Source organism: Littorina saxatilis, unplaced genomic scaffold (assembly GCF_037325665.1).
Source record: "Littorina saxatilis isolate snail1 unplaced genomic scaffold, US_GU_Lsax_2.0 scaffold_553, whole genome shotgun sequence".
In the NCBI taxonomy this organism is placed as follows: domain Eukaryota; kingdom Metazoa; phylum Mollusca; class Gastropoda; order Littorinimorpha; family Littorinidae; genus Littorina; species Littorina saxatilis.
The window spans coordinates 17,959-22,500 of record NW_027126374.1 but is presented as its reverse complement, the minus strand read 5'-3'; the positions used below and the strand labels follow the sequence as shown (position 1 = coordinate 22,500).

At 45.4% G+C, this 4,542-nt stretch overlaps 1 long non-coding RNA gene across 1 annotated transcript; it reads right to left on the bottom strand.

Annotated features, from left to right (window-relative positions):
- Positions 1 to 651: 651 nt before the first annotated feature.
- Positions 652 to 1,470, bottom strand: LOC138954809 (uncharacterized). Its single transcript, XR_011451967.1, has 2 exons — positions 1,268 to 1,470; positions 652 to 1,084 (listed from the first exon to the last, which is right to left on the bottom strand). It is a non-coding gene; the product is annotated as an uncharacterized lncRNA (long non-coding RNA).
- Positions 1,471 to 4,542: the final 3,072 nt, after the last annotated feature.

Sequence of the window (4,542 nt, the reverse complement as noted above, 5' to 3'; positions counted from 1 at the left end):
GGTAGTAATGCTAGGGATTGTACGGTACAGGCACCTACTCACACAGACTGACACACACAGGCAGTAATGCTAGGGATTTTACGGTACAGGCACCTACTCACTCAGACTGACACACACAGGCAGTAATGCTAGGGATTGTACGGTACAGGCACCTACTCACACAGACTGACACACACAGGCAGTAATGCTAGGGATTGTACGGTACAGGCACCTACTCACACAGACTGACACACACAGGCAGTAATGCTAGGGATTTTACGGTACAGGCACCTACTCACACAGACTGACACACACAGGCAGTAATGCTAGGGATTGTACGGTACAGGCACCTACTCACACAGACTGACACACACAGGCAGTAATGCTAGGGACTTTACGGTACAGGCACCTACTCACACAGACTGACACACACAGGCAGTAATGCTAGGGATTGTACGGTACAGGCACCTACTCACACAGACTGACACACACAGGCAGTAATGCCAGGGATTTTACGGTACAGGCACCTACTCACACAGACTGACACACACAGGCAGTAATGCTAGGGATTGTACGGTACAGGCACCTACTCACACAGACTGACACACACAGGCAGTATGTGACGTCTGCTTCTCGTTCTAGGGCTGATCAGTGTTTAACAGAGACAAGTGCAAAGAAGTAATAAGAAATTTAATAATTCTGTACTTTCAAAAACATGCACGTGATCATTCTTGCAGACATCAATCCCTTTCTCTTAGAATCTTCAAATGAAAGTTTTATAGATTATGATTTCGCTGGTGCGATTTCACACACACGTAACAACATTGTCTTTCTTCTTCTTGTTGCGTAGACGTTTGATATCGAAGCGCGGAACGTACTTCTTCTTCTCGTTGAAAATGTATTTCGGTTTACACAAATGAAGACATGAAGGTGTGTTAATGTTCACAAAATATAAAGTAGTCTACTCATCATGATAAACTCGATCTGGGTGACACTTGGGGACGTTGGTGGTTCCTTCCGTGGTTACCGCTGACGTTGCCCTTCCCACAGTGTTCACACGACATCATTTACACAAGCATTGTACACCCCTGTACACTTGCACCTTCTGCAACACACACGTGCAATATCTGTTATTATCAAGTATGATTTCCATCGATATCATTCAATTTGTTTCTCTAAAACAAACACAGAAACAAGAGTTCACAGACTGACACAAACACATGGAAAATGAACAATACCTGTGTTTTCCTGTGAATCAATAATGTTAAAATGTATTAGCGTGTTTTACCTGCGGTTAGTGGACCTTTGGAGATCGCAAAAATGTGGAAATCCGTCCACGGAAGGTGAAACATATGCTAGTGCAATCTACGTGGCTTCGTTGATTGCTGCCATCTTGGAGTCAATGAAACGGTCAGAGCATTGCATCCTAGCAACCTCAACTGAATATATGTACAGTTCATATTCACGAATTAATACCAATGCACGCTGTTTCCTTTTGCTCTCTTCTTTAAATTTCTTTCCATGAAGATAAACAAATTCTTGTCTTGTACGCTGCACTAGTTTTGGACTAATGGCGCGAGCGTTGACGTCATATGTATACAGTGTCGTCATGACGTAGTCTCGGTCATTTAACCTCGTTTTGTGTACGCAACTAGTGAAGTCTCGATTAATATGAGAGAGGGAGTCGATACACGAATTCCATTCGTCACATAACCCCATGGATCAAGATAATTATCCTATCCCAAGTAGATAATTATTCATCGTACGACGCTCTGCTCATATAATCTGCACCGTGGTTGTCCTTCCCGGGGATAACACGTACGGTGAACTCGTATGGCTGCAGTTGGAGGGCCGATGACATGCAGCTTCAGCATTTCTTCAATTTCCTTTTCGACAGTTTCTACTATGGCGTGAGGTATGGGTCTGGGTTTCACAAAGATTGGTTTCTTCTCTGTCACTTCAATGGAACATTTTTCCAGGTTCGTCGTCTTTGGAACATCTGTTAGGAACTCTTCAAATTCTTCGCAGATCATCTTCGCCTCTTTGACCTTTGCCTCGTCCAATTTCTTGTCGAAATGGATGTTCTTCACATTTTCGGTTCTTTGAGTTTCTAGGAGGGGTAACATCTTCTGAGTGTCATACTTGAAGATGTCATCGTCCATCGTGTTGTCCTCTTCCATGACAACAGCCACGACCTCTTCTCCTCCGTCTTCTTCGTCAATTTCTTCTTCGTTTGAAGCAGGAACGCTTGCTTGGGCAAATGAACTGGGATTGGGAGTGGCGGAACTCAATTCCCGTTCTTGGTACTCTTTGATGAGGTTGATGTGGTAGATCCGTGTTCTTCTGCCAACTTGGATCTTGTAGTCGAATTCATTCAACTTTTCCACAACCTTGTAGGGACCTGACCATGTAAGTTCCAGCTTGTTGTTCTTCACAGGGCGTAGAAGTAGAACCCGTTTTCCGACTTCTAGCGTCCTTGGTTTCGTTTTCTTGTTGAAGAAATGGGCTTGCTTGCTGGCCGCTTTCTTCAGGTTCTCACGTGCCACGTTGCACGTTTCTTCTATTCTGTTCCTGAGGTTGACTACATATTCCGCTGTAGTCTTCTGCTCCCCTGAGATTTCTTCTTCGGTCCATGTTTGGCGCAGCACTTGCATGGGTCCTTTGACAGATCTCCCATACAGCAGCTCAAACGGCGAAAATCCCATGCTTTCTTGTGGAGCTTCTCTGTATGCGAACAGGAGGGCGGGGATAAACGTGTCCCATTCCCTCGGTTGATCGATCGCTAACTTTTTCAGCATGCTCTTCAGTGTGGAGTTGAATCTTTCGACCAAACCATTCGCTTGAGGGTGAAACGGTGCGGTCATATGGTGTTTGATGCTGAGAAAGTCGTTCACTTCTTTCATCAGGTGGCTGGTGAACTGTGTGCCTTGGTCCGTTATCACTTCATCTGGGATTCCCAATCTGGTCCACATCTCCCAGAGAGCTTCAGCTACGGTGTCTGCTTGGATGTTTTTCAGGGCTACGGCTTCGGGGTATCGGGTAGCGTAGTCAACAGATACCAAGATGTATTGTTTCTTGCTCTCCGACATAGGTTTGACCGGGCCGATGATATCCACCGCAACTCTCTTGAAAACTGAACTGATGGGTGGCATCCTTCCCAGAGGGACTTTCTTTGTCTGACTTTTCGGTGCAGTTCTTTGGCATGTGTCACAGGACAAGCAATACCTACGAATGTCTCCTGCACACCCTGGCCACCAGAATTCTGCTCTAATTCTGTCAGATGTTTTTCTTTGACCTAAGTGTCCTGCCATGGGGTGATCGTGACCAAATGAAAGAACTTTGTTCCTGAGTTTCTTCGGAACGATTACTAGTGAACGGTCGTTTCCGTGGCGATCTTTCGTTGTTCTATACAGGATTTCTTTCTTGTATGAATACCGTATCCCATTGATCCCTTCTGGAGAGTTGGCAAATTGCCTGATGGTCTTCAACGTAGGGTCACTTGCCTGTTCTCTCTTCAGATCAGCTGGCGAATACAGTCTTTCTTCTTCCTTGACTCCCTGTTTGTGACTGCAGCTTGGTTTCTGGGCGTCTACTGTCGCTTGTGCTCTCGTGGTAACAACAGCTGCTGTCCCAGGGTACCACGCTGGGTCTCGAACAGGATATGTGGGAGTCAATTTCTTCTCTTTACCTAGTCCATACCATTTACCTATGAGGACAGGGTAAATTGGGTCGTCCATCACCGTTACTTCTGTCTCGGAGTCAAAGTAGGGTGAATCGATGTGCACCACGGCGGTGTGGTACATCTTCTTGGAGTCTTTCTCTGCCAGAGTAGTCTCCTTCATTTTCGCTGAATATGCCTCCTTTGGCACAAACTTCTTGCTGACAATGATACCAGTACATCCAGTGTCTCTCAAAGCGTTGACAATTGTTCCATTCAGCTTCACTGGTACCACTTCGGCACATTTCTTTTCCTTGCAATTTCCGCAAAGTTTTTCTAAGAGGATCGGTGTCTCAAGTGTATCTTTCTTCGATGAAACTGCACCTGCTGTGTCTCTCTTGTTTGGACAAAAACGAGAGACATGCCCTTGCAATTTACAAATGAAACAACATCCAGATGCTCGCAGTTTCTCTCTCTCGGCGTCACTCAACTTGGCCTTTAGAGTTTGATTTGCGGGTTTTGTTGATGGAGCAGCTATTCTTGTTTCTTCTTGGGGAGAACGACGTTTTTCAGGCTTGACGTACGTTGATGAAGTTTTGACGTTCGATCTAGATTGTTGATATGTGTTGGCTATCATCCCAATCTCTTTGGCGCTCTTAGGGTCTCTATCCCTAATGTGAACGGCGAGGTCAGGAGGAAGGGTGTCCAACACCTGCTCACGGACCAACAAATCTTTGAGATCTTTTACATCTTGGTCGCATTCTGCTAATTCCACCCATTTGTCTAGATACCGTTCTAGCTTCGTGATGTGCTCTTTATACGTGTCAGTGGCGCTTTTCTTGGTTTGGCGAAACTTCTTTCTATAATCTTCGCTAGTGAGTTGGAAGCCCTCATACAAAGCGTGT